Below are 17838 nucleotides of genomic sequence, written 5' to 3'. Positions count from 1 at the left end.
CAGGGAGGACAAATAGTGGCTCCAACAGCCTCACCATCTCCAACATGCTTTGACGGTCCCCTCTGAAGTGGTTAAGACCACGGACCCTGCAGGCCGACCATTAGGTTCAAATCCCAGTTCTGCCGCTTGTGGCTTGTGATGTTGGCCAAGTTACTTACCCATTCTGTGCATTTTCCTCTTCTATCAAATGGGATAATAATGGTGCTTCAGGACATAAGAGTAAATTGTTTCTACACATATAGTCTCTTAACACATTTTTTTAAGTGAACATACAGTGACAATGACTCTTGAGTGTACGGTGCTATGAGCATATCATGTATATATAGGTTTATATGACCACAGTCGGGATATAGAACAGTTCCATTTTCCCCAAATCTCCCTCATGCTGTTCCTTTATAGACACACCATTCTCCCACCTTTAAACCCTGGCAACCACTGATCTGTCCATCATTACAGTTTTATCTTTTTGAGAATAGAATTATACAGTGAGAGAGGGAGAGAGCTAGAGAGACGTAGAACCAGCGGTCAGCAAATTTCAGAGAGAGCGATTTTGTTACAAAATAATGCATGAGTTTGTTATGACCTTTGGGCTTCTCCTTGCTCACTGTAGCAACACTGACCTGCTATATTCTGCACCTAGAATTCCTCTCAGCTCTTTTCCTGGACACACCCAAACCCTTTAGCTTCAACATAATGGCCTAGGGAAATTTAGGAAACTTTGGGGTCCTTTCTCTCTGCTTTTAATCCATCATGCATCACATCTCTGTATAGGGTGTAATCTCACGATATTATAACTGTGGGCCTGTGCGTCTGTACACTCCTCAAGAGGCCCAGGCTTAGTCCCTGCATCCCCAGTGCCCAGCGCAAGGCCAGGTCCACACAGGTGCTCGATCAATGTTTGCTGAGAAATAAACGAATCAGATCTCAATGATTATTGTTGCTGCCATTGTTTACTGAACACCCCACCAGTCTAGAGTTCTGCTAATGCTTTCTATACATAGTCTTACTTAATCCTTACAACACCGCCATAAAATAACTGCTCATCTCATCCCTGTTACCCAGGAGGCAGAAGGTTAGTGAGGTGATCTGGACAATGCCAGCTCAGCCTGAAAGACTGCCCACACAGGCAGGTAGGAAGAGAATGGGAGACGGACAATGGTTTTATGATTTTATTTTTATGGTTACAGGTATTTGCCAACTGGACCCATATGTAATATTTCATTTTCAGGTTAATTTCTTTTAACCCATTGATGAGGTTGGGACATCCATTTTTCTTAGGGAGTGGTTGGTAGGATTCATTCATTCTTTTGTTTAGTATGCTAACGTTCACTAGAGCCTGTTCTGTGCTACATGCTGAGGTTCCAGCAATGAATGAGATGACTGCTGCTATGAAACTTAACATTCCAGTGGACAGAGGCAGATGCTCAACACCTGGAACTCGGTGGTGGGTATTTCTTGGTTGTCTTCATAGCACTCATCTCCATTCCACCTTCTTGAAAGTACCCATATTTTATTTCTGACGTCCACTCCCTCCTCACACCTCCTATACACATCAAGAGAACCAGTCCTCCAAGGACACGCCATTCCCTAATCACAACTATGGGTTCACTCAAGGGATGATCGACTTAAGCCAATCAGGGATCATCTGGGGCCTCTTGTGCAGAATGCTGGGTTCAGGACCTTGGTACAACCATATCCATCTCTTGAGTAGACCAACTGGGGAGCCCCCTCTCGAGGAGAGCAAGATAGCACCACTGCCTCTTCTTTCACAAACACCAAGAAATTTCATTATTCCCAATTGGAATACACCACACTACCACCCCCTTCCAGATGTGTTATCTTAGATGTACACTGCTTAGTTTCTTCGGTTTCTTCCCTTTCCAGGGAGGTTATCTGACAGACTTTAAGGAAATACTTAAAAAATGTTCTAACAAGCAATTGCTAACACATTTGCACAATGTAAAAATATGTGAAACATAAAATATATGAAATAGAAAATATAAAGAACACTCAAATGGAAAGTTTAGAACTGAAAAATGTAAACACCACAATTTAAAATTCAGCGAATGGATGCACTAGAAGAATAAAGATGACAGATGAAAAAGACAGTGAACTTGAAGACAGATCAGTAGGAATGAACCATTCAGAACAACAGAAAGAAGAAAAGATAGGGAAAAAAATTAATATAGTCTCAGAGACCAATGGGATAACAACAAAAATCTAACCATTTCATCAGAGTCCCAGAGAGAGGAGAAAGAAATGCAAGGCAGAAAAAAAAATATTTTTAAGAAATAATGTCTGAAAATATCCAAGTTTGATGAAAAATATAAACCTACAAACTTAAGAAACTGGTTAAATCCCAAACAGGATAAATCCAAAGAAATATATACCCAGATATATCATAATCAAATTGCTGAAAACTAAAGAAAAATCTTGAAGACAGCTAGAGAAACATTACCTATAGGGAAATAACAGTTTGATTGATTGCAGATTTCTCATTAGGAACCATGGAAACCAGAAATAAAAGAACTGCCATTATATCCAGAAAAAATATCTTGCATAAGTAAAGGTAATACGAAGACATCTTTAGATGAAGAAGATTCATTAAACGAATCTGTAGTCAAGAGATATTCTCTAAAAGAATTCCTAAAGGGGATAAAGAAACACACAATTCCAATTATAATATAAATGAGTTACAGGGATGAAAGTACAGCAGAGGGAGTATAGTGGATAATATTGTAATATCTTTGTATGTTGACAGATGAAAACTACACTTACTGGGGTGAACATTTCATAATGTAGATATACCTGAAACCAATATAATATTGTATGCCAACTCTCCTTCAATAAAAAAGCACCCCCCACCAAATTTGATGTAAAAATCTCCCCTACATTATTTATGTAAATAAAGGAACAAACAGAAAGAAAAGAAAATGGCCACTGTAGACTAAACTCTAACATCAATAATTATATTAAATGTAAATGGCCAAACACACAAATTAAAAGCAGAGATTGTCAAAATGGGTAAAAAAGAACCAAATGACCCAACTATATGCTATCTTCTAGGAACTCACTTCAAATATAATGAAGTAAGTTGGCTAAAAGTAAATGGATAGAAAGAGGTACTCCATGCAAACACGAATCAAGAGATAGCTGAGAAGAAAATAAAATGGCAGGGTCAAATGGTAGAATCTAAATGTCAGGTTGTGCTTCTTTTTGTGAGGTACTGTGGGTAAAATTGCAGTATTTCCAGAATCTCTACCCTGGCCTTAGTGCATCTCCATATCAATAGGTGTTTCCAAGGGGTGGAGAGAAGTAGCCATCTCCATGTCAATAGGTGATTACAGGGGCCATAGAGGGCTTATCTGGATGGGAGAGGTTGGGTGCGGTCCCTTCTTCTGCAGCCAGGTCACCAGAGACACGGGAGAGCGGAAGTGGATGACTGCTTGTAAGAAATAAACAGGTGTCTCCCACTTTATTTCTCCCTTTGACTGATTTTGGTTTCAAAGGTATTTTGCCCCAGGATTTTCCTCCCTGGAGTTACACCTGCACACTTTAAAATTTCTCTTTTATTTCAAAATGATACATGTGTTTCTGTTTTTCTGTATTTTGGGTAAATAAAATATATCCTTTTTTTCCCAATCTCTTATTGCACATTAATTGGACAGTATAATGTATGTGTCATTACTGATATATTTTGATTTGTTTCTGTCATACAGTTTGTCTTTTCTGTTTAATCTTATTTTATGATTAATTGTCCTTTCTTGCTGTAGGTTTGATGGGGATGTTTTTCTTGTTCCTGTTTTTTCTCTCTTCTAGTTTTGAAATTATACACTGTTTCTGTATTTTTTATGATTACCCTTAAAATTTCAACACGCATCTAAAACAAATTCTAAAGCCACCAGTTTTATTTCTTCCAATCGATATAAAAGTTTAAAGACACTATACTTCCAACTCCCCCTCTCCTAAATTAGGTGCTATTGTTGTCCAGGTTCTAGCTTGTTATTTAATCCACGGAGTAAGATGTCTTCGTATGTGCACCATTTTCTTTTCTCACTATTTTTTCTATCCTTCTGGGGTAAAGTTCCTTCATTCCTAACTAACATCCTTGTAATATTTCTTTAGTGGGGGAATTTCCGAGGAGATCATTTGTCTCAATTTGATTTTCTTGTTTGGAAAGTATTTTTCATCTTTAGTTTTGAGATCTTGTTTGAGTGAGTATTCAGTTCTAGGTTGACCATAATTTTTGTATTTTTAACACTTGACATTTTTATTTAACACTTAACATCAGTTAGTGTTCAACATGAATGTTGAACAACCGAAGTCCCTGTCGAGTCGAATCTTAGTGTATGTGTCTCTCTTGATTAGAGATAAGAGGTAATTTCTTTCTGCTTGCTTTTTCTCTTTGAACTTGAATGTTCACAGGGATGAAAGGTGAAGAAAATAGCCCTTGTTGCACTGGTCGATGAAGCACACAACAGAATAGCTGGAAAATGACTGAGGCCTTATGCAGCCACAAGCCTACAGGATGGAAAGTCAATTCAGAGACGTAAGGCCACTGGGTTGCCAAAACTCCACAGAAATAAGATGGATCCTCACCCAGAATTTGGTCCAGGTATTGAGACTGATGGGTGCGCACACACACACACACTAAGAGAATATGAAAGGTTTATTATTCACAGATCAAAGCTTTCTGGGAAGAACTGGGTGTTCCCCAGCGGGTTGGAAAATAGCATGAAAAAACAAGACAAAGAGACTGGCTTTGGGTTTTTGTGGTGGTTAGTGGGTGGCCCGGATGAGGGTTCCCACTGGCAGCCAGGGTACTGTGTGTTTTGAGACTCTCACCGGCGCCAGAGGAGGGAGCCCCCAGGCTTCCAGACTGCCCGGATGTGTGGCAGAAAGGGGAAGGCTGCTAGCAGTCCGACAAAGAAAAGGATTGTATGAGGCCAGGGTCCACATGACCAACGCCAGGACAGGCCCAGAGGCGGGAAAAAACAACAAACAAACCGGTTCAGAGCTTCCTGCCAGCTGGCTGCACTGTTCACCGCCATGGCCCTCGTTTAGGAAGCGCTTTTGGAAAATCTGAGCGATCAGATGGAACGTCTGGTTTTTGCCGTGCAGCCAGCCATTAAGGAACTAACAACCTGCTCACCTCTTTTGCAGATTTTTCCTATTTAAACTCTCCCTCCAACCCTCTGGTGGGGGACACACTTTTCAGTTCTATGAGGGATTGTGCCTCCTAGGTTTGCAAACCTTACAAAATCAAGCCCGATTTTTTTTTTTTTAACGCGAAACACAATTTTCTTTTTTTTTCAATAACCATTTTTGGCGACGGGGATGGGCCGAGAAGCGGCAGCCAGACGTCTAGGACCGCATGAGAGGATCTGCCGGCCAGGCACCGGAGCCCCTGAGCTCTTTCCAGCCCTCAGCCTCCACAGTCGCCAGGTCCACGCTGCTGTTCCACCCCCACCCACCACCCCATGCTTCGGTTGGGGTCCTTGAGTTTCTCCCTCTGTCTTGCCCTTCTCCGCACTAACATTTTCAGTGGGCCGGGCCCTCACTTCGAGTAGGACATCTGTTGTCCATATAGGGTTTTGTGTGGACACAAACGTCTTTCTCTCCTGAAAATTGATAAAAGGAAACCTCACTAACATTGTCTCTGGAGGCCTGCAAGGGGAGCTGTCATACCCACCACTTCTCAGTTGCAGACCCCACAGGAAGAAACAGAGACCTTGCGAGTCCTTAAGCCTTTAGCCACTCAACTACTCAGCAGGAGGAAGGAAGGGACCCACTGCCCAACCCAGCCAATGAGAGACTGTCACAACTCAGCCAATGAGAAGCCATGATACATGGACCTCCCAGTGTCCTCCAATGGACTTTCTGCTTAGAGCATCCCCGACATTCCACCCCTTTCCCCTAGGAAGAGCGGACCTCTTTGGTTTCTGGACTTACCTGTGGTTGCTGTAGCTTGCGTGTCCTACATTGCAATTCTCTGCTTTTCCCAAATAAACTCAATTTTGCTGGTAAAAAAAACTGACAGTTTTATGTTTAAGGTTAACAAGTCATTTAGGGTACATCCTTCAAAACTACGCAATGTTCAGCTATGAGTCTCTGGAGAACAGAAAGTGCTTTCTTTTTGTAACACTGCCCAGCCACAGAATTCTCTGGAGGGGGAACAGTGGCCTGAGAGTGGCTCAGTGTTGTAATACAACCTTACAGTTAGATGCATTGAATCAGCTGAGTGCCTCTGCTGCTCCTCCACACCCCCCACGGAGACCCTAAGGCTACCCCTGTCCCCGCCTCCCCCTGGTGCCTCAGGCCGTGGTCCCAGATTGTCAAAATAAGAAATCGCACTCTCCCCAAACCCCACCCCACCAACATACACCGAGGAAAGGGATGACCAGGATTTCACATGAGCCCTTCTGCGTTTGGAAGATACACATGTCTAGATCCATCATGTACTTGACACGTTGTCATATTGCTGGCTGAGTTTGTTCTGTCTTGTCCCCACCTAAACAAAGAATTGAAAAGCAGAGACACAACATGAAGCAGAGGGAAAGTTTTAACTGAATATACTCCAGCGGAGGAGCAGGCCAAAGTCAAGGTAGACAAGGGCCTGGATCCGTTATTCAAGGCGCCTCTGACAAGGTGTGGTCATTTGATTGACAGGTCCATCTACACAGCCATCTCTCTCAGTCTGCATGTCCTTTCCCAGAATGCACACAGAAAAGCCCATGGGGTGAGGGGCAAAACTGTCGTTTTATTTTAAGATTATCATGAAGTGTGGTTTGGGAGGTTCTTAATTTTGTTCAGTGGTGCCCACGTTGGGGTCTGGCTGGGATGGGTTTGGCCTGGGTGTGATAGGCAAGGAAGTGATCTCCCTGCAAAGCCTTAGTGTCTTTACATGGGAGCCCCCCCCTACCTGGATAGGGTCTGGGTGGTTTTCCCCTTGAACCTTATCTTCTTCCCTGGCTGCCAGTCTTGCTTTCTACCTAACAGGTGGATCCACTGAAGACAGATTTACCAGCGTCTTCCCTGTTTTCTCTCTCCCTTATGAAGCTGTGATCCACAGACCATGACTTTTCTCCCAGTCATGCTTCTGGCTCATTTCTTGAGCTTGGATTTCTCAATCTCTAGGCAAATTTAAATTAGGTCATTTAATATAAATGCCTTTGGAGATCATTATCTTATAGTACACAGTAAAATGGCCCTCCAAAGATGTCCTAATCCCCCAAACCAGTGAATATGTCACCCTACAAGGCTAAAGGGACTTTGCAGATGTGATTAAGTGAAAGACTTTGCGATGGACAGATGATCCTGGACAATCTGGATGGATCCAGTGTAACCACAAGGGTCTTTATAAGGGAGAAGGAGGCAGGAGCGTCTGAGTTAGAGAAGGGGCAGTGGGAATAGAGGCTGGAATGACACACTTTGCAGATGGAAGAGGGGGCCACAGATCGAGAAACTCAGGCAGCCTCTAGAAGTTGGAAAAGGCAAGGAAATGGATTCTCCCCTTAAATTGTTTCTGGCACTGATTCATGTAGGTAGGGAGCAGTGGTCCCCACATCCAGCAACTCTCTGACACCAGCTGGGTGTCCTATAATTCAACTCAATTCTGATACTATCTACCTGCAGGTAGCATCAGCTACCACATGTTAAGGGCTCAGTCCCACAAGACTTTCCACCTGTGGATAAAATGGGAGTTCCTATGGCCAGGATTCTCACCTGGCCCTGGTTGACTAGCTCACTGCACACCTGTGGGCAATACATGGCTGTTGACTCTATAAAAAGAGCTCCACCCAGTGCTCTGGGCATGACACAGTGGCAGGGCTTCAAGGCTGCAGGAGAGCAGAGGCTGGAGTGCTGGCAGCACCAAGGACAGAGGCCCAGAGGACGGCTGTGCGGACAGAGGGGCCCAGAAGCAGAGACCAGCTTGCTGCATGCAGACTCGCTCTGAGTGAACAGGGTTCTAGTGACTGACCTGCCACAGGGAAATAAAGTTGGGTATAACCCTTTCACCCCAAGAACGTTTTGCTGTCAATTTCTTTGGTCACACTGAATCCATAGCGAACTTGCCCAGGGCCGAAACCCATTGGCAAGACACCACCCCCTCAGGTGCCAGTTGTGTTAGGTCGAGGAAGCTAAGGAAACACAGGTGACAGCATGATTTAATATAAGGCGTCACTACAGAGGCAGTGAAAGGCTGAGTTAGATAGACTATAGCCCCGTAAGGAAAAAGCTTTGGGGTTTTATAATAATCGGTCTACAGCCAAGCAGGTGTTCCCAAGGGTCTGGGTGGGACGCAGGTGCAAGGATTTCTGTCCCTGGGTTAGTGGGACTCGAGCCGCACAGATGTTATCAGTGTCTGGGCAGGATGTTCTCTTCTGTGATTTCTCTAAGAATTAAACTCAAAATATCACAATTGGTTTTCTTGTTCCTGCCTTCTCTACAAATGGTAAGCCCAGGTTTTCACCTGTGCTTGTGACAAGCTGGTTACAAATCAGAGGTTCCACTTGGGTTTGACGAACTTGCTAGAGCAGCTCACAGAACTCAGAGAAACCTTTCACTCAATGAGGTCACCTGTTTGTTATAAACAGATGTGACTCAGGAACAGCCAGGTGGAAGGGACGCCTAGAGCAAGGCGTGGGGAAGGGCACCGGGCTGCCATGCCCCTTCCAGGCCAGCCTCTCCTGAGGACCTCCACCTCTTCCGCAACCCTGAAGCTCCCTGAACCCCGAGCCCCATCCTTCTGGGTGTTATGGAGGCCTACCCTAAGATGGCCAGAACTAGCCCTGTTAGGTGAGAGACATGAGCAGCTGGGGAAGGGGAAGATAAGTTTCAAGGAAAAAGCCACCCAAACTCTGCCCAGGTAGCAGATCCCACGTGAAGACAACAAAGGCTTTTCAGGGACATAACTTATTTGCCTATTGGGACCAGGCTGAACCCGCCCCAACCAGATCCCAATGCAGTGAAATCAAAACTAAGACCTGTTAGGGTCCAGGACTCCGGGGTTTCCCTAGAGAGCAAACCACACGGACACGGAGATGTAAATCCAAGCAAAGTCTTTATTCAGCCAGCTAGCTGGGGCGGACAGCACCTGCCCTGACACGCAGGCCGAGTCCGAGCTGCCGACCCCCAGGCAACTTTAGGTAGGGATTATATAGGGTTTTCACAGCCTTTGCACCGAAGCCCGCGCATTTCTACAACCAATAATTTTAAAACATATTCTATATATTCTATATTTTAACCAATGGAGTTGAAACGAGAACGCCCCGGTTACCTAACCGCTCCCCGTAATCTCTAGCTCACACAAGCGTGTCTACGTGACTTATCACGGGTTATGTCCCGAGGCTGCTGCCCACCTCTGGTTATCTAACTTAGGGCAGGCGTGTTAGCTTCGGGTAGTTTCTACGAAAACTGGGTGGCTCTTGCTCTAGGGTTTAGCTAGGTTTCATTAGTTCTTTTTCCTGACTTTTGATGCTCTTTGCACTCCTTTACAGACCCTCCCAAAGCACATCGCATCCCTGGAAAGGACTTGTGCACTGAGAGGGATGCTGTATAGATGCACCTGTCAATCAAATGACCACACACTGTCAATCAAAGAGGTGCCTCCTAGTCAGAATGTAATGTAAAGGTCTCCCACCCAACAGATGGAGGCCTTTGTCTACTTTGACTCTGGCCTGCTCCACCCTTGGAGTGTATCCAGATAAAATTCCCTCTGCTTCGCTATTATGTCTCTGCCTTTCAGTTCTTTGTTTTGGTGGCGACAAGAACCGAGAACAAACTCGACCTGCAACAGCCCTGCCGATATCTTGATTTTAGCCCAATGAGATCTGTGTCAGATTTCTGACCTCCAGGAAGAGAATAAGTATATATTGTTTCAAGTTTTAAGTGTGATTTGATCATTTGTAAGGTTGTGGGGGGCACCTTCCTCAAAGAGAAATTGATGCCCTGCTTTGAGGCCTTAAAGGGAAGGGTAGAGAATTTTTCCTGCATCTATTGATTGAGCAACTGCCCTCAACTCAAAATAATCCTTATGCTGAAGTCACAGACTTTGGGGTGGCATACTTTTTTTTTTTTTATTGAGATATTATTGACATGTAACATACCTAAATTTAAGATATACAATGTAATGATTCGATTGACATATATATTCCAAAATGATTATGGGATGGCATATTCTGATACTGTTTATCCACAGCCAGCCAAAATTAGGTCTTATTATAGCTCTGATGTAGGACCATCTTTTATTTCAACCCCTATCAGCCACCACTAATGGCGTCACTGTTGCCTTGAGAGGGATGACAAATCTGAACCTCTAGAGACCGAGAGGTCTCTGAAATAAAGGGGTTTGCTGAGCTGTTAACAGATGCAGCCAGGAAGAGGGCCGAGTCCTGGGACGGATCTCTGCTTCACCAGCAGCAAGACCAGTTAACAGAAACGGCTTGTCTGCCAGACTCAAGAAACAGGAGACATTGATAAGGGGTCTGGGGCAAGACCGAATAAAGGCAAGGGCAAGAAGTTGGGGGTTTTAAAGGGGGTTTTTATTCTCATGCAGTAGGTCTCAAGTCTCTCATCTGCTCTGTCCTCCCAGTTCTCCCTCCGGGCTTCCCTTCTCTGCTCGCCAAGCCCTCTGCTCCCGTGCTCGGGCTTAATCTTCCAGAAGCACCGGGGCTCCACGGCTCACAGCCCTCCTCCCACTCTCCTGGGGGCCTCTGCTTCCGCACCCTGAGTACTGGGGGCAACCCAGGCTGGTCTCTGGTGACTGGCGGCCGCCTGACCGATTGCGTACCAGCAACTGAGGAGAGGAGAGAATGGGTATTTCACCTCCACCCCTCCCCTGGGGCAGCCACTCTGCCCCTGGTAAACATCCCATAGATGTGCAAACAGGCACATATATATATATACACAATGGGTGCTATTAAGGCCGGTGGTGGTGGTGGGGAATCCTGGTCAGAAACTTCCATTTTCTCTACAGGGTCCCCAGGAAAGAAAGTTGTTTAAATTCCCATTGGCTACAGTGAGGAAGGTGGGCAACCTCCAAGTGGGGAAAGTCCAGGGCTAGATGGTCGGTCCCTAGAGGCTGCTAGCGGTTGGCTGACAATGATAGTCAGGGACTGTTCCTGTGGAAGAGGGACGCAGCGCTTCTAGATCATTGCTGAAGTGGCTTCATTCAGGACTGCGGAGTTTCTTTTTGGCTACCACTGGGGGCTATTGACTGGGGGCTAATTACCATCCCTTGTCTCCCTCCCCCATTCTCTGACCCTTGTCATTTAATTTATGACATCTCAGAATGTTTCCTTGTCACTATTCATCTCTCTCCATCCCACCTACAAAGGTTTCAGGTTTTTTTAATTTTGATAAAATATGCATAAAAACTTCCATTCTAACCATTTCTTAAGGGTGCAGTTCTGTGGCATTAAATAAATTTATTATTGTGCAACCATTGCCAGTGTCCATCTTCAGACCTTTTTCTTCTTTCCAAACTAAAATTCTGTATCCATTAAACACCAACCTCCCCTTTGCCTTTCCCCTAGCCTATGGTAAACTCTATTCTACTTTACATCTCTATGAGTCTGACTATCCTAAGTACCTCATATAAGCAGAATCCTACAGTTGTGTCCTATTGTATCTGGGCTTTTTCATTTAACATAATGATTTCAGGGCCCATCTATGTTCTAGCACGAGTCAGAACCCCATCCCTTTTTATGGCCAAATAATATTCCATTGTGTGGATAGACCACGTTTTGTTTGTCCATTCATCCACCTATGAACATGTGGGTTGTTTTTGCCTTTTGACTATTGTGAGTAATGTTGCTATGAATATTGGTGTACAAATACACTAGTTTTTATTTTTTTCAAAGTTAGTGTTTGTATGATATAATTTATTTTAAGGTTCTGCCTTCTACTTTTTGGTATCATTTATATATTTAAAGTACATATCTACTAATCACTATCATTGAATTTTTTCAATCCTTTTAAATTTGTCTTTGAATTGGAGTCAATCTAAATCCTTTTAAATTTGTCCTTGGAGTTAATCCATTTACATTTAATGTAATTAGTGACCTAATTGAATATAAATCTACCATATTGCCGGCTATTTTATATTTTTTCCTTATTGTTCAGTGATTGGACAAAAATATGAGTTCCATCCCATGTGTGGCCTGTGTGGCTGGACAGAAATGTGGGTTAAACTCTGTTTGCACAGGGTCATACCAAATTGCTGCCAGCCCTCCAGGGAATGACAACCTCACTAGGGCCATGATGAGGAATGTCCCAGTTAGATAAAACCACTTAGTAAGTGCACGTAAAAGCAAAATCTTCAAAATTCCAGAGTAACTTCATTAGAAGTTTTGTTGCACAAAGCTAAAGAGAAATTAAAGCCACGAGGTACCTAAAACAAAAGACTATAAGACTGAATGTAACTCCAGCTCCAACATTATTCCTTTGAACACCCAAGGGGAGACTGGTAGATACCACAGCATGTAGAGAGGATCCTGGAAAAACTGGCAGAAGCCAGCAAAGGGTGAAAATTCTCACAGGAGCAGCTCTTTGTCTCCCAGGGACAGCTATTGCTTTCTTGCGTATCTCTTTTTACCTGGGCTTGATTTTCTATCTGCCCGGGACATACACGCTGTTAATTCTTTCTTTTGGCCATCTTTGGGGGTGGCTCTGGATCCCAGGAAGGTGGTATCCTTTGCACCTACTTTGGGGATCCCTTTTATCCTGAAGGAATGTTATTCTGTCCTGCCAAAAAATTACTGTTTGTCTCAGCTACAAACTGACAAGTTATTTGAAAGAATTTTAAATCGCTCAGTAGTCAAACGTTGGCCAGATTGGAAGCTGGTATTTATAAACTGAAAGGAATTTTTTTAAGTTCTTTTCCCCTAAGGTAAAATTAGAACTAGGTACTCAGAGGGAAAGAAGCAAATTGAGGGTGATGTATTTGAATAAGTGGATCAATGACGTCATTTCACTTACAACCCAATTCTTTAAGGAATTGAGAGCAACTATCTTATCTACAAAGTTTTGCAAAAACCAGAAATACAACTCTGGAAACACATCAGAGCCCCCCTAGAACATGCTTAATTCCTAAGACTGGATTTTAAAAAAAGAAAGGAAAAAGAGGACTTTAAAAAATACAAATGGCTATAAAATCACCCTTACCCAAAAATCTAGGCCACGGCTCCTAGAAGCTTGCTTGTCAAGGACAAATACAAATCTTAAGTGTCTCCTCCACAAATATTAATAACTATAAGCATCTCTGTTTGGAGGTCTGTTTAACTATGCCTATTATGTGTGAGATGTGTCATATTTTTCTACCTCTGGATGGTATTATTAAAATTAATTTGTGAAGAGCTCTGTTAGTTGGTTTTAAAAATACATACTATAAATTAAGTAGTTCTAAATCTCAAATATAATATAAATTAACCCAAATGTTTTTGAAGTTCAGTACACTTTCTATTCTACCTAGGTTTAGTAAGAATAAGCTGATGTTATCTCTGTAACAAAAGTTGCCAACAGCAACTTGTGATAAAATGTCTACTTAAAAAATGTTTCCCAAAATGTCTTTGGTAACTTAAACACTGAGAATTTTGTTAATGATGGAAACTCTTTGACTATCTAGTAATTCCCAAATAAAATAATAATACTGAAACATCAATTGCTCAACAAGTCTAAGTTTATCATTTTTGTCTTCTTATTATAGAGAAACTAGAGAAAAATTTGGGCTTGTCAAGAAACATGTTGTAAGTTTTATTGAAAGCTTGTGTTGTGAGGAAGCACGTTTGTAGGAATACTTCAAGGTATTCACAATTTGCCCATCTAAAGAATGCTGGTGTAGCCGACAGCCCACAGCCGCTTACTACCTAGTTTTCACTAGAAATTAAGGTGTCTAGATGTTCGTAATTATAATAAGCATAATTAAATACACTTTTTATGCTAATAAGTATATTTACTAATACACTGGAAAAAACAGAGCAGCATTTTCTGTATGCAAGAAAACTAGGATGTGTGCTTTCAGTAAAAGGTGTGAGGACTGGAAATGCATTTTTATTGAGGAAAAAGAAAGTACTTTTGTCCTAAAAGTGAATGACTGGTTATTTAAAGAGGGAAAACTTAGGACAAAATCTGCATATGAATATACACAATGGAATATTATTCAGCCATAAGAAGAAAACAAATCCTACCATATGCAACAATATGGATGGAGCTAGAGGGTATTATGCTCAGTGAAATAAGCCAGGCGGAGAAAGACAAGTATCAAATGATTTCATTCATCTGTGAAGTATAAGAACAAACAAAAACTGAAGGAACGAAACAGCAGCAGAGTCACAGAACCCAAGAATGGACTAACAGTTACCAAAGGGAAAGGGACTGGGGAGGATGGGTGGGAAGGGAGAGATAAGGGGTGGGAAGGAAGGGGGGCATTACGATTAACATGTATAATGTCGGGGGAGGCACGGGGAGGGCTGTGCAACACAGAGAGGACAAGTGGTGGCTCTACAGCATCTTACTGCATTGATGGACAGTGACTGCAGTGGGGTTTGTTGGGGGGGACTTGGTGAAGGAGGGAGCCTAGCAGACGTAGTGTTCCTCGTGTAATTGTGGATTGATGATACCAAAAAATTTTTAAAAATATGCATGTAAAAAAAGAAGTGGTAGAAGGCTTAGGAAAAAGTACCCTGGAAAATGATTTTTAATGTGTGATCCAGCCGACCCAGGTTAAACGAATTTATTTTAAAATGATTTGAATATGAAAAGTAAACTGGTGCAAAATTAAGATTTGTTTTTCTCTCTGTTAAAAAGGCAAAGTTTTCTTGGACTTTAGGGCTGCTAGTGGTTATAAGAGATTGTGAAGGGTTTTTTTCATTTACCCTTTAAAATAATTGCCTAGAAAATGAAACTGCATACTTTATCAAAGTACCTCCTGTGCTTCATTACATCCTTATCATCAGGTCTTTGATTACTTGAGAAAACTGAGTCTTCTTAATATTAAAAATGCTAAGTTTGCTAGTAATTATGTAGCCTTCTATATTTGCCTATGAAGACTTTGTGGCTTTGGTTAAATAGAGAGCCAGGTATCGCTTCACAGTGAGTGACCTTTGATCCTATTTGACCAAGCGTTTAAGAAAAAAATTTCCTATTTTTGATATTTTTGACATTTTTGACAGACATCCCAAAACCAAATTCTAAATGGCTATACACTAACTGGCCTTGTTTGACATGCTAAATTTACACGAGAAGCACTGTCAGATAAGAGTAATGCCAAGTGTTCTTTATGTTGTCTTCGTATAGGTCTCTAAGAGTTCTAGAAATTATGCGGAATTCCCAGAAATCTGGTATCTTGTGGTTTCACGTTGTCTTCTGTCATCATCCTCTTCCCCTCTGAAATTGCTTTCATCAACACTGAGGCTCACACTGAAGGAGCTAAGCTTGAGGATCAGGGGAAATGCCCCAGCTGGCTTCCGTGCACAGGCAGCAAAAGCCACAAAATCTAGCACATCGTGGCATATGCAGAGAGTCCCTTCTGCTTCCGCAAAAAAAAGACAATGAGCCCTTGTTGCCAGACTTTTGCCATCCTGAGGTCCTTGTGACACGGCGGCAGTCTGCTCTTGAATCAGAGAAATCAAGATAGGCTAGTAACAATTGTCAAATCAGTAGACAAGCAGGGCTATGGGAAACCCAAATGGCCACTTTAGTTCTGCCTGGCTCCCTGGCAAATCCTGTTTTTACCTCCTCGCTCTGGACTCTTTGAATACCTGTATCTAGACTTTCTTCAACAGTTACTTAGTATGGGTTATCAATATGTTCTTGTTATTGTATGTATGTTTCCTGGATGACTGAAGTTTTCCCTGTTTGCCACGCCACTGTCACCTCTGTGGCTGAGAGGCTGAAAATTATACCACCCTGGGGAACCCCTTCTGCTCTACATAGTGATAAGGGGACTCATTTTACTGGACAAATTGTCCAGCAGGTATGGACCATCTGGCCAATATTATAACATTTTCATGGCACATACCATCCATAAACCTCTGGGTTAGTAGAAAGAATGGAATTGCAAAAACTTAGCCAAATTTATGGAAATCTTAAAATGCCCTGGTCAGAAACTTTACCTGCCATTCTTTTGAATTTGAGATTCACTCCCTTTGGAAAACGTAAGTGTTCCCCCTTTGAAATCGTAACAAGAAGATGTATGCATCTTTCCCTGGTGACCTTAGAGTCTTTAGCTACAAAAGGGGGATTTCTTAATGCCAAGAACTTATTAATAAAAACCACTTTGGTAAAACAATATTTTTACAATAGCAAGAAAAGTGACCTTCCAGTCCATAGACTCATCCCTAGACTTTGTATACCGGGAAAGACATAGCTGAGGATGTTCTTTACAGTCCCGCTTTAAAGATCCATTCCACTTAGTTTTCCGTGAATCTCCGCGAGGCCAAACTCTAGGGAACTGACTCCTGCATCCATGATCTACCTAGAAAAGGCTAATCCACCTGACTGGTCCAGCCTCCCATCTACAATCCCAAACTCTACCTGACTAGCAAGAAAAGCCACTGACATCTCAAAAGTGACTGCTTCTATCCACGAGCCTGGACCATGCCTGTATATCCTGAAAGATTCAAATCACCCTAACTTAACATTCCTCCTATTTCTTTTCATGTAATAATTCTTAACACTAAAGAGAGACAGTCAGGCCGTAGAAATCTAAAGCCCAAGCATCATCGCAAAATTTTTAGAATTTGCATACTCGGGCTCTTGCTATTACAGATTTGGGGCCCTGGTGTTCAACCCCTGTGGGATTCACATATAAATCAAGTATAAAAATCAAATGAATAATCATATCTGACTTGATTGTTTATAGTTCATGATGTGTGATCAAAACCGAAACAGTTTCTGTGATATGACTGCCCTTGCACTGTTCACCATTTAAGTACTTGTTCGTTATGCTCCAGAAGATTGGAGACTGTTGAGAGTTAGGCTTGGGGTTGATTAATGATTGTGTATTGAGTCCCCTATGCAGAATTCTATTGTTGTTAACAACATTTGATCAATAAATATGAGAGGTGTCCTCTCAACACCACCCTTGCGCTGTTAAACCTCGAGTGCCCCGGCTGGTCCTTTCAGATCTTCGATATCTCATCGTGTCTCCCCCTTTATCTGCGAGTCAGAGGCAGGGAGGGACCGACAAACCCCAGTTTAGCGGAGATTTTAAGATGATGGTTTGAGACATAGGGCTCATGGATTGAAATAATCTTTCAGACTGTATTGGTGCCTCTACTTTTCATTTAAACTTCGGACAAATCAAAAACACTGGAGACTCTTGAGTCTTTACAGATGTAGTCAGAAAAAGGACTGAGTCCTGGGATGGGCCGTTTCTGCTTCACTCACAGCGAGGCCAGTTAACAGAAACACCTGTCCGCCAGACTCAAGAAACAGGAAACCTGGCTAAGGGGTGTCAAGGAAAGAAAGTTGTTTAAGTTTGCACTGGCTATGGATAAGGAAGGTGGGCAAACACGAGTGGAGAAAGTCCAGGGCTAGACGGTTCGTCCACAGAGAAGGCTCGTGGTTGGTTCTTGATGACGGTCAGAGACTGTTCACGTATGAGAGGGATACAGAGGCTCTGGCGGCCTTCTAGGTCATTGCTGATGTGACTAAGGAGGAACGTGGAGTTTCCGGTTGGCTCTGGCCTGTGGCTATTGCCTGATTACCTTCCCTTGCCTCTCTCCCCCATTCCCTGGCCCTTATGTCACTACATGTTAGGACATCTCAGAATTTTTCCTTATTACTTTATACTTGTTGTTATTCCCAATTAAGTAAGTCTAGGAGTCAAACCCC

This window comes from Manis pentadactyla, chromosome 15 (assembly GCF_030020395.1).
Source record: "Manis pentadactyla isolate mManPen7 chromosome 15, mManPen7.hap1, whole genome shotgun sequence".
NCBI lineage: Eukaryota > Metazoa > Chordata > Mammalia > Pholidota > Manidae > Manis > Manis pentadactyla.
This window is presented reverse-complemented; position numbering follows the sequence as displayed.